Source organism: Microtus pennsylvanicus, chromosome 3 (genome assembly GCF_037038515.1).
Source record: "Microtus pennsylvanicus isolate mMicPen1 chromosome 3, mMicPen1.hap1, whole genome shotgun sequence".
Lineage (NCBI taxonomy): Eukaryota > Metazoa > Chordata > Mammalia > Rodentia > Cricetidae > Microtus > Microtus pennsylvanicus.
Window position 1 is genome coordinate 76,111,694 of NC_134581.1, and position 17,554 is coordinate 76,129,247.

A 17,554-nucleotide genomic window follows, 5' to 3' on the forward strand; every position below is an offset into this window, starting at 1 on the left:
TGATCATATAATATAATGAGACCTTGTCTCAAAAGGAGATATGGGGAAGAGACAAGAGTTAAAGGTCAACTTGGGCTATATGAGACCTCATCTCAAAAATAATAATTACAAAAAAGAAAATTGGATTATTTGTCTTAATTATTCTGTAAAAGTGTTGGGGGTACTTGTCAATTTGAATATTTGCCTCAAGCAAGAATAGTAAGGGGTAGTATTCTTAGACATATGTTTATAATAACTTTGACAGTAAAGCAAGGTGGAAGAGCTATGTAATGGGATGGTCTGGTGTGGTGGCATACTCCTCTTATTCCAACTCTTATGAGGCAGAAGCAGGCAGATCTTTGAGTTCAAAGCTTTGCTGGTCTGCGTACCTAGTGCTAGAACAGCCAGGATTATGTAGATAGGCCCCATCTCTCCCTTTAAAAAAAAAGTCTAACTGGGACTTATCGTATTCATCTGGCTTTATGACTTTGGTAGCTTTGCAAGATGCAGTAGATAACAATTAGGACAGTGTCCTCCAAGAGTAAGTGGTGGCTTATAGCCAGAAGTAAGCAGTGATTAGCATCAGTTTGTCTGTGGATGGAAGAGGGGGTACTGATCAGCACTGCCTTCTGCTGTAGCCTGACAGCCTCTGCTTGGCTGAGGGGTGTTTCTAACCCATTCCTAATTGTTACAGCTGCTGATAAGCAAGGTTGCTGTACATTTCTGTAAAAGCATATGGTCTACAGTACAACAGTGTTCAGCTTTTGTCCTCTTAATCCCACATTTGTAGCCTGCATTTGGAACAGTGCTCCTATACCCTAATGAAGAAACAGCACGGCTTTTCTAGAGATAACAAGCTCACTGTGGAGACTGCTACTCTTCCAAAATATGAAGTGGTGTTCAGCAACTTGTGCAGGAACACAAATAATCAAAACTGAAACCACCCTGTTTCCAGAAGTATCCGTCGTATAGGTTGCATCAAAGTGAAGGACTGCCAAGGACTTCTGTGGTGGTTTAGGGGAATTTCTCTTCCATGTAGTACATGACTAGTAAAATTAACCAGGCGAAACAGACAACAAAGTCAATCAGTGCCTGCTGTAGCTCACAAAAGTTCGTGCTACGTAATGCTCCTTTTTTAAGCAACAGTCACACCAGAAGGCCCTCAGTTTCTACTTCACTACTTCCTCCTTTACCCTACAGCACACCTCTTTCTGACTAACAATGTGTATCTAGAGTCCCTTAGATTAGAATAGCAGTGGGCTGCTGGATTTCACCAGGCTGCTTGCCTTCAGTGCCTCCACATACCTTACCTCCTAGCAGAGAACTGTATGGGTTTCGTGAAAGTTGTGAATGCTGAGTGCTTTTTGTTGTTGTAGTTCAGTTGTTCATGTGTATCGCCTAAGTTCCAAGTACTTCCTAGACATAGAAACCTGTTCAAGACTTCCCTCTTCTGGGAGCCCAGTCTGGTCTTTAGATGAGAACAGAGGAAGATGCATTTGAAAGAGGCTAACGCAGATTACTTTGAGAAGTTGGGTCAAGAGAGGTCTGGAGATAACCTAAAATAAACCGAGGAGGCACACTTGCTCTCAATTACACCACTCAAGACTGAGGCAAGAGATTCAAGAGTACAAGGCTAGACTAGGCTACTTAGAGCCCCTGCCAAACCAGGAGAATATAAGAAGGGAGTAAGGTATGGGACAACCACAAAGCTAGTCTGTGGCGAAAAATAGGTGTGCACCTGTAATGCCAACAGGGAAAATGGAACAGAACAATCAAAGGTCAAGCCTGAAGGCTCATCTGGAGCACCGGCTGCTCTCTTCCAAGAAAACCCAGGTTCAAATCCCAGCACCCTCGTGGCAGCTAACAACCATCTCTTAACTCCAGGTCCAGGGAATCCAGTGCCCACTTCTGGCCTCTGGGCACCAGGCATACACAAAGTGAGCAGACACACATGCAATGTAGGTGAAACACCATACACAAAAAAATTTTAGATACATAGATAGACAGATTTGTTCTTTGATACGGGCTTTTTCTGTGTAACAGCCCTGGCCATCCTGGAGCTCACTTTGTAGACCAGCCTGGCAGGTGGATCTCTTGAGTTTGAAGCCAGCCTAGTCTACCGAGTGAGTTCCAAGACAGCCAGAGCTGTTACACACAGAAACCCTCAGAGAAGAACAGAAAAGGCAGCACAGCTGAAATTTCTGGCACAGTGGGCACTCTGGAACAATAGTATGTCTGAAGTAGTGGACGGGACAGGAGTAAGGGGTAAAGCCAGAATGTTGAGAACATGAAACACCTTTTATGCCATATTGAGAATTGCTCTGCCTGGTTGTATCCAGCAGCTGGATATGCTGAGATTCTTAAGCAGAAGGGTCCTGGGGCCAGCCTGGCTATTCCATGGAGCCAGAAAGATGACTCAGTGGGTAAAGCTACTTGCCACCAAACCTGATACTTAAATTCAAGTCCCTGGAACACACATGGTTAAGGAGAGAAGCAGCTCCTGCGAGGTGTCCACTGACCTTCACATGTGCCCAGCCGTACTCGTCTGCCAATACAATTTCTTTTTAGGAAAAGGATTTGATCAGGACTGGAGATGTGCAGCTCAGTTGGCAGATGTCTTGCCTGGCACACACAAGGCCTTGGGCTCAATACTCAGCATTGCATAAACCAGGCCTGTGACACGTGGCCTATAATCCCAGCACTTGAGAAGTTGAGGGAAGATCTCTGAATTTGAAGGCAGACTGGTCTAGAGAGCCAGTTCCAGGGCAGACTCCAAAGCTACAGAGAAATTCTGTCTCAAAAACAAAACAAACACATAATGTCAGTAAACAGCAAAGACTTTTTGTTGAGTCTTGCTTTGCTTTTTTGCAGACTTTTTATGTGTGGGAATGTTTTGCCTTCAAGTACTTATGTGCACCAAATGTGTGCCTGGTGCTCAAGGAGGTCTAAAAGAGAGTGTTGGATCTCCTGCAACTGGGGTTACAAATGGTTGGAGCCACCATACTGGTGCCAGGAACCAAGTGCTCTTAACTGCTTGTCATCTCTCCAGCCTCAGACTCTTCATTATTTTAAGAGTAATGTGAAGGCAAACAATGCTGCACACACGGAATCCCAACACTTCAGAAGCAGAGGCCAGCTAGGGCTACAAAACAGAGACCCCTGGGAAAGCAACCCCTAGGGGTAGAGCACCTGCCTCGTATGAACAAGGCCCTGGGTTTGATCACCAGTGCTGCCAACAGAGACAGGAGAGGAGAGAGAGAGAGAGAGAGAGAGAGAGAGAGAGAGAGAGAGAGAGAGAGAGAGAGGGAGGGAGAGAGGGAGACCTGGTAGCCTCGACTGGCATTGAGCTCACTATGGTAGATGAGCTGATGTGGAACTCTCAGAGATCCTCCTGCCTCAGCCTCTGCCTCCCGAGTGCTGGGTTTAAAGTTGTGTGCCACCACCACCCAACTAGCTGTTTATATTTTTAAAACACTTGTACTGACTCTCATTTAACCTCCCACTTTCTTTAAGACGCATTACATTTAGAATTTACCCTCCTAACAAATCAAAGGTCGAGCTCTGAGCAGGGGCAACAGTGAGGACTGGCTAGGACTTGTGGGTAGTAAGGAAGGAAGCACGAATGGGGTCCACGCAGCAGTGCTCTGCTGCAGTCTGTCCCAGCTACGCTCACGATCCCCGCTAGACCGATGCCCCCGAGGTGTATTTCCATAGATCATCCTGCTTTCCTGCTGCCTCAACTCTGTTTTGAGCCACTTTCAAGCTATGCCAAGATTTATTGCCTCTTAGGCAGCAATCTTCCTAACCCTAAATACCATATAGCTTTGTGGTATTTCTTATCCCTTAATTAGCTTGATTTTCATTTCTACAAGGACACGAATTGCCCTGACTGTGCCCTCTGGTGATGAGTTCCAGCACAGTGCACCAGGGACACGCCATAGCAGTGCACTTTCCTGTACACACACAGAAGCCCCCATACTAATTAGCACACTGCACACATGGCCCTTGACAATCTATCTTTGACTTTGCCTTAATCCCATTTTCAGCTTCCAAATATTGTTTGGTCACATGGTTTCTAATCAGTTCTCATAAAAACACCACTTTAAATATTAAGTCATGTGATTGTCTACTACTGCCTATGGTTGCCTCCGGATCACCAGATCATCCCCTTTTTCTCTTGCCCATTTTGTCTCTTGGTTCATTATCACTCTTATAACAGTGGCTCTGAGCCTCCTAACACTGCGATCCTTCAATACAGTTCTTCATGTCATGGTGCCTTCAGCCAGAAAATTACTTGGTTGCTATTTCATAACTGTAATTTTACTACTGTCACGAATCGCAGTGTAAGTATCGGATGTGTAGGATGTCTGATATGTGACACACCTCCCATGAGGGGTCACGACCCACAGGTTGAGAACCACTGCTATACTACTTGGCAATTTCAACATAGATGTGGGGCACTGGTTTCCAAACAATGGTCCCTGGACCACAGTAGCATCACTTTTACCAAGAATACTTTTTAAAAATTATTTATTTTATATGTTTGTGGAACACTTGTGGTGAAGAGAGGATAACATGTAGGAGCTAATTCTCTCCCAAAATGTGGTGTCCAGGGATCAGTCTCAGGTCTTCAGATTGGAGGCAAGTGCCCTTACATGCTGAGCCATCTTGCCAGCCCTCACCAAGGAGCTTAGAAATGAAAGTTCCCAGGTTCTATCCCAGAAAACCTGGAAGTAGAAACTTGCAGTCTGCGTTTTGTTGGCTTTCCATGTAATTCTAAAGCATGCTTAACTTTGAGAAAAATCCACACAAATGATCCAACAGCCCGAGCTCTCAGCTCCTCTCCAAACTCCCCAACATTATCCTTTCACCTTCCGCTAGCACTTCTTCCCATAGCCTTAAAACGTAGCATCCCTGTCTGACCACCCGCCAGCTCATTCCTGCAAATGCTCAACTGCATTTATCTGAATACACTTTGACCATGAGCAAACTCATCCTCAGAACCCTGACTTTTCCCTCATTTTCCAAATTTATTTATGGTCTATAGTCTGTGGTTATCATTCTTTAGAACACACCCTCAATTTCCTTGCCTCTCACCATGGAACTCATCTGCCAAAACCACATCCTCGGTTTAATCCAACTGCCTTAACTACTCTACGCTTCTTCACCCATGAAGCTAAGTGAAGCTGGAGAAAACAATTGAGATGACTGGTTCCATTTCATACCCACAGTCAGACCCTCAAGACAGCACTTCATAAGGCCTGCCAATCATGTTGTATTTTTCTTCCTTAGGCCATGATTATTTCCATCGACAGATGATCTTGCTTCCCACTTGACTAAGAAAATGTAAGCAGTTGGAGAGCTTCCACTTCCGAGACATTATCTCCACACCTACCACTGTTTGCACCCATATAAATATAGATGCAGGAGTGAGTCAGCTGGCACCGGCTCTGGAGCAGGCTCAGCCTGCAGGCCTTCAGGAAGTGAGTCCCCGGGGGCCTGCATCTCCCCCTGTGGCAGGCTGCCACCAAACCCTGCTGTTTATCAGCCCAGGACCAAACACAGCAAGTGGGACACTTTGGCCTGAACTAGGTGCTGCAGATTGCAAGCTCCAAGCACACAGAACTCATCCATACACATTGCGATGGACAGAATAAATGTACCCCTCCAGGATCCATGTTTTACAAACACTCCCCCTCCACCCCAGGACCTGCCCCTTCTACCTGGCACATCACAGGTCTCCCTTCTTCAGTTCATCACCTCTTTTGAGAAGTCTCTTCAGATTTTCCCAAACTGCCCCCCTTGCCTGCCCAAGGAGGCCTTGTACAGCTCACATCATTGCACTGTAGTGCTGTGTTTACCTTTACGTCCCTCGCTATGCTTCTTAAGGAAGACATGGTATCCAAGTCTCTTTGCAATCCTAGCCTATCACATTATCTGGCCTGTATACAGTAGGGTTTCAAGCGACGAGAAAAGCAGACTCCACTTGCTGTGTTTGGTCCTGGGCTGATAACAGCAGGGTTTGATGGCAGCCTGCCACAGGGGGAGATGCAGGCCCCGGGGGACTCACTTCCTGAAGGCCTGCAGGCTGAGCCTGCTCCAGAGCCGGTGCCAGCTGAGTCACTCCCGAATCTCAACCTCCTGTGTTCAAACCGATTTGGATGCTGGTTCACGGTGTTGCTTGCCTGGCTGTTCATGCAGGGATGCCTCTGCCTGCGGCCTAGGAAGGAGGAGCCAGGAGGTGGGCAGCTGAAGAGCCTTGACAGAGGACTTACACAATAGACTCCTGAAAAATCCCTGGAATGCCTCCGAAACCGACCATCTGAACTCTTTCTTTGCCAAGCCTGCACTTCAGGGTACATCCTCGGTGCCGCTGAGAGAACACCATGAGTAACATGCTTTTCTTTATAGGATTTTCAACATGCACCCTACGGATGGGCATGGATGAGAATTATACCTTGTTCTTCTTGTGAGAAGCAAGAAAGGTTGTCTTCAGAAACTCCAGTGCCCGTGTTGTCAAATTCAAAGCAATTAAAACACTGTTGTGTGGTTTGGAATTATAGCTTACATGTTAAACTATCTACCATTTCCCCTAAGGACAGCCCGCACTTTTACCCTGATGTCATCCCACTCTGGGTCTCAAGAGGGTAGGGGACTCAATAAAGCAAGTTAATGAACCCAAATATGGTAGCAGCACCTCTAATGCCAGCACTCTTAAAGCAGAGACAAAAGGATGGCTCTACGTTCAATTCCAGCCATCAACAGGGGAGTTCTAGGCTAACAGAACTGCCAAGTAGATCCTGCTTCAAACAAAAGCAAACTGGTAAGTGTTCTAATACACCATCAATGAGAACACCACCGTGGGAGAGTGACTACCAAGTCTAGTGACACTCGGAGTCATGGAGCAAAGTCAGGTAATGCAGGACTGGTGGGGAAAATGAAAGACCAGGAATCAAGTAAACACTAACAATGGGGGTTCACTTGCGCCTTATTGCAGTTTTGTCTACCTTGTATACGTCGGTTTATTATATGATATCCAAGTGACTACCACAGCCTACAATGGCAAACTATTTTATCCCTGTTTTTTTGTTTGTTTCCTTTTTCAAGACAGGATTTCTCTGTATAGCCCTGGCTGTCCTGGAACTCACTATGTTCAACCAAGCTGGCCTTGAATTTACAGAGATCCTCCTGCCTCCAAAGTGCTGGGATTAAAATGGTGTGTGTCACCACTGCCTGGCTTAATTTTTTACTTGTAAAACCTTTTTGCTTTAACTTTTTTTTTGTTGTTTTTTTGAGACAGGGTTCTCTGTAGCTTTGGAGCCTGTCCTGGAACTAGCTCTTGCAGACCAGGCTGGCTTCGAACTAACAGAGATCCGCCTGCCTCTGCCTCCCGAGTGCTGGGGTTAAAGGGTGCATCCAGCCGCTTTAACTTTTTTACATCTATTTATTATTATCATGTATGTAGTAATGTGTTTGAACGTGGTATATGTGTATGTGAAAATGCACATATGTGGGGGTGTGCACCTGTGGTCATTTGAAGAACCCAGAACATTAGAGCGCTGTCATTCTCCACTTTATTCTCTTCAGACAGGTCTCTCCTTGTACCTGGAGCCAGCCTGGCAGCCAGCAGGCTCTAGCAATCCCCCCCCCCCGTCTCTGACTCTTCTTCTATGCCCTCTTCTCCCAGAGTTGAGGTTACAGGTGTATGAGAACATGCCCAGCTTTTTACATGGGATTCTGGGGGATTTAACTGGGGGTCTCATGCTTACATAGTTACCCGCTGGACTAGCTCCACAACCCTTTCAATTTAGATTTACTTTTTTAAGAAAATATTTATTTCAGATTTTTGAGACAGGGTTTCACTCTGTCACAAGCTATATCTCTCTATGTAGATCAAGCTGGCCTCCAACTTACAGTGATTCTCCTGCCTCTGCTTTGTGCATGCTGAGTTTACAAGGACATGCCACCGCACAAGCTCAGCTTTTTGTTTGTTTGTGTTTTGTTTTGTTTTGTTTTGGGGGAGGGGTAGCAGGTTTTGAAACAGGTATCTTTACATCTGTGTATCTTTGGCTGTCCTGGAACTCATTTCGTAGACCAGGCTGGCCTCGAACCCACAGAGATCTGCCTGGCTCTGCCTCCCAAGTGATACTGGAATTAAAGCCATGTGCCACCATGCCTAGCATTGTTTTTATTTATTTATTTTAAATATTTATTTATTATTTATTATGTATACAATAGTCTATCTGTGTGTATGCCTGCAGGCCAGAAGAGGGCACCAGACCTCATTACAGATGGTTATGAGCCACCATGTGGTTGCTGGGAATTGAACTCAAGACCTTTGGAAGAGCAGGCAACGCTCTTAATCACTGAGCCATCTCTCCAGCCCCCCTAGCATTGTTTTTAAAGACAGGGTTTCTCTGTGTAGCCCTGGCTGTCCTGGAACTCACTCTGTAGACCAGGCTGGCCTTGAACTCAGAGAGATCTGCCTGCCTTTGCCTCTCAAATGCTGGGATTAAAGGTGTGGTGTCTTCTGCCACTGCCAGCTCACACTCAGTTGTTATTTTTTTAGTTAAATTTTTTTTTCATTTTACATTTCAACCCCATTTCCCCCTTTCCCCCTCCCCCACATCCCCCACACAGCTTTTTTCAAAACATAATTTTTTATTGATTCTTGGGACTTTCACATCATGCACCCCAATCCTGCTCATTTCCCAGGCCCTGCATATCCACCTTTATCCCCATAATATCTCCCCCAAATTCTAAATATATTAATTAAAAACAAAACAAACAAAACTTTTTTTTGGTTTTTCAAGACAAGGTTTCTCTGTAGCTTTGGTGCCCATCCCGGAACTAGCTCTTGTAGACCAGGCTGGCCTCGAACTCCCAGAGATCCGCCTTCCTCTGCCTCCTGAGTGCTGGGATTAAAGCCGTGCGCCACCACCGCCCGGCCTACAAACAAAACATTTTGATGATCCATCTTTCCCTCCGCTCCAACATCTCTCCATTCCTCTTAGTGGCACTGAAGCTCCGTGTGTCCTGCTCTACCCTTCTGTCCACTCAGCTTTACTCGCAAATACACACGGCGATGAGTTGCTGCCTGGTTGAAGGGCTCCGATTTCTGATACACCATCATCACTGTACCCTCAGTGAAACGCCTCTCGACTATCCCGCGGCAGCTGATTTGGGCCACTGGGGCCTCCCGTCTTGCCCATCCTGAGTGTGGGGCCAGCTCCTCTGCTGTAGCCGCCAGGGAAGGGGAAGGTCAGCTCTCCCAGGGCCAGCAAAGGGCAGTGCTAGCTCAGCATGCCCCTTGGATTTCAACACACACAGTTCCTGTGGCCCTCTGTGGTAACATGGGTCACAGCAGAGATCAACACAAATCCCAGCTGCCACAGAACCATGGACCCAGACATGGGCCTTGGCAGAGCTTGAGCCTGGATGTTCACCACGGCCCCAAGTGGCAGCTCAGACCACTTAGATCTGCGTGGGCCCTGTGGTGGCATGGCCCTCAGACTTCAACATGGCCACACATGGCAGTCTAGACCTCAGACATCCGTATGGTCTTTGGTGGCAACACAGGCCACGGTCATTGACATAGACTCCAGCTGTAGTAGGACCACAGACTCAGACATGGTCCTCAGCATTAGTCTGAGCCCGGATGTCACCATGACCCCAGGTAGCAGCACAGTTCACTCAGACAGCATGGCCCCAGTGGCAGCATGGCCCTGGGAGACAACATAGCCCCAGATGTGGCCCAGGCCCCAGGTAGCTACGTGGCCTTTGGTGGTAACAGGAACCACAGACTATCAAATGGGCTTTGGCAGGGCCATGAGCCCAGACATGGTCCTGGGTGGCAACACAGGCCACCCAGATCAGTATGTCCTGGCAGTAACATGGCCCTCAGATACCAACATGGCCTCAGATGGCAGGTCAGACCCTGGGCATCCTTCAGTGGTAACAGGAGCAATGGACAGAAACACAAACCCTTGCTGCAATAAAGCCATGGACCCAGACATGGCCCTCAGTGGCAGTTGGGGCCCAGATGTCCCCATGGCACCAGGTGGCAGAGCAGGCCACTCAGATCGGCATAGCCCCTGTGGTGGCACCATCCTTAGACACCAACATGGCCACAGGTGGCAGCTCAGACCCCAGGCATCATATGGTCTTAGGTGGCAACATGAGCCACGATGTCAACACAGACCCTGTCGAGGGTAGGACCACAGACCCAGACATGACCCTTATCAACAGCTGGGGCCCAGATACCACCATAGCCCCTGGCTAGCAGGCCACCCACATCAGCCTGTTCCTCACTGCCTTTGTTGCTTCAATTCTGCTTCTTTCCACAGCACATGAACTGGTTCACATCTCTTTCTCTCCCATTTCTACACCATATATTTGCTCACAATAATGGGCCTGTGGATTCTTCAAATAGCCCGGGCCAGGAGAACCCAGCTCGGCCTGTGGATGTCTTTAGAAAGCCTGGGCTGTCCACACTCAGCTTTTTATTGTCATTTTTCTTAGAGTTTCTATTGCTGTGATGAAACACCATGATCAAAAGCAACTCGGGAAAGGGAAGAGTTTATCTGGCTTACCCTTCCAGATCATAGTCCATCACTGGAGGAAGTCAGGACAGGAACTCAAGCATGGCAGAAACCTGGAGGCAGGAGCTGATGCAGAGGCTGTGGAGGGGGCTGCTAGTACTGGCTTGTTTAACATGCTTGCTCAGCCTACTTTCTTATAGCACCCAGGACCACCAGTTCAGGGACAGCACCACCCACAATGGGCTGGACCCTCATTCGTCAATCACTAAGAAAATGTTCTATATATGGATCCTATGGGGGGGATTTTCTCAATTGAGGGTCCCTCCTTTTAGATAACTTTAGCTTTGTCAAATTGACATAAGACACACATAAGCCAGCACATCATTATTTGTTTGGTTTGGTTTATAGAGATGGGGTCCCAATGTGTATGTATCCCAGGCTGGCCTTACATCAATCCTTCTGCCTCAGACTCCTCCGACTTTACAGGAGTAAGTCACCATACCTGGTTTAGGCTTAGATTTTTGTGTTAGAGTGCAAAGTCTTAGAGATAGGGAGATAGCTCTGTCAGCGAAGTGATGAGTTCAATCCTAGCACCCATATTCAAAAACCAAGTGTGCCAGGAGGAGTGTGGCACACAGTTTTAACGTCAAGACTGGAGAAACTGAGGCAGGCAGATCTCTGTGCATTCCAGGCTAGTCTGATCTACACAGGATTTCAGGCCAGCTAGTGCAACATAGACCTCGTCTCAGAAAACAAACAAACATGGGCTGGAGAGATGGCTCAGTGGTTAAGAGCATTGCCTGCTCTTCCAAAGGTCCTGAGTTCAATTCCCGGCAACCACATGGTGGCTCACAACCATCTGTAATGACGTCTGATGCCCTCTTCTGTCCTGCAGACATACACAGACAGAATATTGTATACATAATAAATAAATAAATATTTTAAAAAAAGAAAACAAACAAACAATAATAACAAAAAAAATACAACATACTGACATGCATTTCTAATCCCATCACTGGGCAAGGCTGTGGTGATATTCACCTTTAATCCCATCAGTCAGGAGGCAGAATCAGGCAGATCTATGTGAGTTCAGGGCCAGCCTTGGTCTATAGAGCTAGTTCTAGGAGAATCAAGGCTACACAAAGAAACTCTGTCTTGAAAAACAACAACAATAATAATAACAACAACAACAGTAACCCCAGCACTAGGATGACAGAATCAGACAGATCCCTGTGGCTTTCTGGCCAGCCAGCCTAGCCTACTTGGTTAGGCCAAAACCAGAGAGAGGGGCTGGAGGATGGATGGTACAGACGTTAAGAGCACTGTCTGTTCTTCCCAGCAACCACATGGTGGCTAAATGAGGTCTGGTGCCCTCTTCTGACAGAACACTGTGTACATAATAAATAAATACATCTTTAAAAAAAAAAAGAGCAGTGAGAGATTCTGTCACAAATAAAAAGTGGACCACCCATAGGAAATAAACCCCAAGGTTGACATCTGACTTCCATATGTATCTACATACATGTGTACACACAGAGCGTGAAGTCTTTGGTTTGTGTAATGGTGGCCATTTCTCATTGTTTTGTTTTTCTGTTTTTTGTCGCCTCACAAACGGTAAGCGGTGAGCATGATTTTTAATTATTTGTTTATTTAATTTTTTTTTCTAGATAGGAGTTCTTTGTGTAACAGCCTTAGCTATCCTGGAACTAGTTATTGTAGACTAGACTGGCATCGAACTCACAGAGATCCACCTGCCTCTGCCTCCCAAGTGCTGGGATTCAAAGCATATGCCACTACCACCCAGTGTATTGTTTTTATTTGCATGGTGTTTTGCCTGCATGTATGTCTGTGTGAGGGTGTCAGACCTTGGAGTTACAGAAAGTTGTTGCTAGCTGCTATGTGGGTGCTGAAAATTGAACCTAAATCCTCTGAAAGAGCGGTCAGTGCTCTTAACCGCTGAGCTGTCTCTCCAGCCCCCAGAGTATGATTTTTTGTTTTGTTGTAGTTGCTTGGTTTTATGAGACAAGGTTTCTCTGTGTAGTCCTGGCTGTCCTGGAACTTGATTTGTAGACCAGGCTGGTCTCGAACTTACAAAGATCACCTGCCTCTGCCTCCTGAGTGCTGGGATTAAAGGTGTGCCCTATTATATCCTACTATAATTATGCTTTATACAATTGTCCACTGCTGTATTTGTAAATTAAATTATTTTGAATAGATACATAAAAACATAAAAATTTTCCCAGGTGGTGATATTGTATATGCCTTTAATCCCAGCACTCTGAAGGCAGAGGCAGGCAGTAGAGAAACCCATCTCAAAAAAATAGACAAAATAACAACAAAACTATAGGTACTTACGGAGTGCCATGTGATGGTTAAATACATGTATACATTGTGCTGAGATAGCAGTTTTAATTTTATTTTTATTCTATAATGTATGGGCACTTTGCCTGCATGTATGTCTATACATCATATGCATGCTTGGTGCCTGTGGATGCCAGAAAAGGGCAGTGAATCTCCTGGAGCTGCTATTACAGATGGTTGTGAGCTGCCATGTGGGTGCTTTGAATTGAACCCCAGTCCTTTGGGAAACAACACGCGCTCTTTACCATTGAGCCCACTCTCAATCCAGAATAGATTGTTTGTTTGTTTGTTTTTCAAGACAGGGTTTTTCTGTGTAGCCCCGGCTGTCCCAGAGCTCACTGTGTAGACAAGGCTGGCCTTGAATTCACAGAGATCTGCCTGCCTCTGCCTCCCGAGTACTGGGATTAAAGGCCTGCGCCACCATTGGCTAGCTGGCAATAATTTCTAAAGTCTTAAAAATTAGCAAATAAATGTAATGCCAGCCGGTGATGCGGTTCATCAGGTAAAGGAGCTAGCCCCAAGCTTGTACCCACACAAAGGAAAAAGAGAGTTAACGCTCAGAAATTGTCCTTCAGCCTCCACATGCACACAAGTTATGACACCCTTGCACACACATATACACACACGTAATGTAAAAATGTTTTTAAAATATCCATTATGATATTATTCAAAAACATGTCAAGGGGCTGGAAATTTAGCTCTGGATAGCATGTGGGAATATAGTCTTGGCCTCATATATCCAGGCCCTCCATGCTAATTCCCAGCACTTTAAACAACAAAAACATGCCAAATTACCTTTACTCAACTGGTTTTGAGAGTGATGGCTTTGGAAATCTTTCAGGCCAGTTATCATTGCCAGAAAGAAAATAACCAAATCCTTGCTCAAAGGTCTTCTTAAATGACAGATATCTAGTTGCTCAATACTGACATTGTCCCTTATGAAATACATCTCAGAACTCAAGAACTGGTAGCTTCTAATGCCTCTAAGAATGTGCCTCAATCAACACATTGTCCACCTAGCTAAGGGACAGCTTCCTGGAATTAAGAAGGCAAAACCAAGGTTATAATTAACTCAGACTTCCTCCTCCTCTTGTACCTTGGCCATGACCTTAATCCTCACCTAGATTTTCCATCCCATCTATGGATAAAATTTTGTTCTGAATTAGATCTACTGAGCTGTGGTCCTGTTAGCCTTAGAGAATTGGCTGGATCACTGCAGGTAATCTTAAACCACACATTTAGATTGAAGCATGACTTTTATAAACAGACAGACATCTCGTTTAGGGATAATACTGTCAGTTTTATTCCCCCGTCCCAGTTTTGTTTTTTTTTAACTTGTATTAAAAACAAAGCAAACATTACTTGGTAAGGATAGATCAAACAAACTTTTTCAAGGTAATTTAGAGCAAACAGAATGTTTCCATTTCCTGGAACCATAGCAATGACAATATAAAGGAAGAATGAGCAGGGATGATAAAAATGGGTGTGGCTCTGGAAATGAGCAGTTTCCGGCTGGATGATTTAAAGTCAGATTTATATGATGATTAATGAGCCCACTCAAAGTCCTATCCTATGTGACCTTCACAACTTTATTTATTTGATTTTTTGAGAAAGGGTTTCTTTGTGTAGCTCTGGCTGTCCTAGAACTAGCTTTTTAGACTGGACCGACCTTGACCTCACAGAGATTTGCCTGTTTCTGCTTTACAAGTGTTGGATTTAAAGGTATGCACCACCATTGCCTTTTAAAAAATATTTATTTAATTGTATGTCTGTATGTCTGTGTGTGAACATGAGAGTGGGTGGCCAGAGAGGACAGAAGCATCAGATGCCCCTGGAGCTGCAGGTAGTTGTGAGTTACAGGCAGCTGTGAGCTGCCCTGCACGAGTGCTGGGAACTGAGCCCAGGTCCTCTGCAAGGGCAATATATACTCTTAACTGCAGAGTCTTCTCTCCAGCCTCAGGCCTCACAGTGCAGGAGATGAAGTTGCCAGATTAAAGAATATAATGAGGAAATTTATTTATTATTTGATGCATATGGACATTTTGCCTGCATATATCTTTGTGTACCACACATGTGCCTGGAGCCTACAAAGGCCAGAAGGCTTGGATTCCCTAGAACTGGAGTTACAGACAGCTGTTAGCACTCTCAACCCTGAGCCTTTTCTTCAGCCCCTATTTATTTAGTTATTGAAACAGGGTTTCATTCTAGACTGGCCTAGAACTTACTATGCAGTCAAGGCTGACCTCAAACTCCCTACCTTGCTCCCACATCTAAGTGCTAGGGTTACAGGTATGAGCCATCTTGCCTGGTCTGAAAGAAGAAAAAGAAATATCTCGCCTGCTGCCAGCCAGAGAAACAGAGGCAGAGATCAGAAGTTGATTCTCAACTTCTCTTGCGTGTTCTGGGATGAGATTCTAGTTCATTTAGGGTTGCATGGCCAGTGCCTTTACCACTGAGATGCCTTGACAGGCATCTGAAGTTTTATAAGACATACTTCCTAGCAAGATATAAGGTGTGTGCTTATAATCTTAGTACTTGGGAGACTGATTGATATGAATTCAAGGTCAGTCTGAGCTACAGAGTGAGTTCTAAGCCAGCCAGCAAAACCTACAATGTGAGATTCTGTGTCAAAGAACCAAAATAATTAATAATAATAAAAAAGCACGTTTATAGATTGTTTTCCCTCTGCCAGGGATTGAACCTAGGACCTCACGCTTGCCTGCCAAGTACTCTATTACAGAGCTACATCCCCAGTGAGAGCTGAAAGCTGTCTAAAACTGTGCTCTGCGCATCTTTTGAGTCCAGGCGTGTATCACACGGCGGTGGAGGCACAACAGTGGTTAGATGCCACAAAGCAGTTGGCAATACCATCACTGTCCATGTGTTATTAGACCTAAGGGCTTCTTCTGTCTTTACCAGGAGGGCGGAACTTCTCTCCCTCATACGTACGACACGGCTCCATTTCCTACCTCTAAGAGTCCAGTGGAAGGGCTAACAAAATAAGTAATCACAAGCCATACAAGCTCAAGATGCGGTGAGATCAGCAGCAAGCATCTGTCTAGACTGCATGTGAGGGACCCCCCAGGAGAAGCTGAGCAAGGCTGGGGTGTAGAGAGTGATACTGGACTAGAAGCCCGCCAAGGGGATGGGAAAGGGAAGATGATGGGCACCAAAGCAGGATCAGACAGCTCTGAGCAGCTACAGAGGATGAATTCAGCAAGGCAGGGCCACAGGAGGCAAAGGGTAGAGTCAGCGGAGGATCTTGAAAAGGCTAAGTTTACTGAAGTATTTTAAAGGACCACAATCAGATTTCCATCTTGAGAAGTTCAGCATCAGAGCACAGTACTGAGAAATGCTGTGGAGAACAGCAGTACATGGCAGGGTGCTTAGGAAAGGGAACACGAGAGGCAAACCAGAGCAAAGAGGCATTCAGCACAGGACGTACTAGAGAAGATACTCAACAAAGCATTAGGTAAGTGTGTCTGAAATCCAGAATGGTGTTTAGTGCTAGATGCGCAGTTTGGGGAGTAGGCAGGCTGCTTAGGAAGGAATCCCACGTCAAGTGAGCACATGGATGTTTACCTATATCCTCGGCACCTACAGCCTTCCAGGCAGCAGAACTTTGGGATGTGAATTAACACATAAACTAATGAAAATAAAGGCAGTCTAAGAATATGGCTCTGAGAAACCGCCATTTGTAGATAGAGAGATGTGATGATACTTTGTGCTCTAACAAATAAAGCTTGTCTGAAGATCAGAGGGCGGAGCTAGACACGAGTTAACAATAGAGGTCTTGAGTTCTGTACTGACAGACAGACAGGAAGTGATATGGCTGGGTAGAGAAAGGATTATAAGGCGCGAGGAGACAGGAGGAGCTCAGTCCTTTTTTTGGCTGAGGTGTTAGCAAGGTTAAGAGTTGGCTGTGACTTGCTCCTTTTTCTCTCTGATCTTTCAGCATGTACACCAATATCTGGCTCTGGGTTTTTATTATTAAGACCAATGAGAATTTATGCAACAGAGAGAGACAAGGATCTCAGACAGAAAGGTCAGGGAAATGAGAACTGAGACTGATCCCATGGCCAATCTGGTGGAAAGAGAGAGTCAATTCCCAGAAGCTGTCCTCTGACCAATACACATACACTTAGGCATGTGAGCGTGCGTGCGCGCGCACACACACACACACACACACAATTGAATATAAAGAAAGGAAAGTCATCATTGTCTGAGCTTGCCATGGTAGTTTACATCTATAATCCCAGTACTTGGGAAACTGAGACAAAAGGATCATTAATCTGAGGCTATTCTGGGCCACATAGCAAGTACAAGGTCAGCCTAGGCTCTGAGGCCCTGTCTCTAAAGACCAAAGTAAATACATAACACGACAGGAAAGAAAATCCCGGGTCTCTGGTGGCCATGATTTCAGCACAGGTGGCAGTCAGATAATAGTGGCTTGGGGAGTATTTGGAAGGGTGTGAGGGAATGGAGAATGTGAACTTCAGTTCTTAATAAGAACTTCAGAACTTAACCTTATGTACACCAAGCCATTTTTCTTTCCAATTTTTTTGTTTATTTGTTTGTTTGTCTCCTTTTGTTTCGAGACAGGTTCTTGCTCTGTAGCCCAAGCTAACTTTGAACTCATGTAACCTAGATTTGTCTCGAACTCCTGATCCTCC

At 45.5% G+C, this 17,554-nt stretch overlaps 1 non-coding gene across 1 annotated transcript; it reads right to left on the reverse strand.

Annotated features, from left to right (window-relative positions):
* Positions 1-15,709: 15,709 nt before the first annotated feature.
* LOC142847457 (U6atac minor spliceosomal RNA) lies at positions 15,710-15,835 on the reverse strand. Its single transcript, XR_012910209.1, has one exon. It is a non-coding gene; the product is annotated as a U6atac minor spliceosomal RNA (small nuclear RNA).
* Between the last annotated feature and the right edge of the window lie 1,719 nt (positions 15,836-17,554).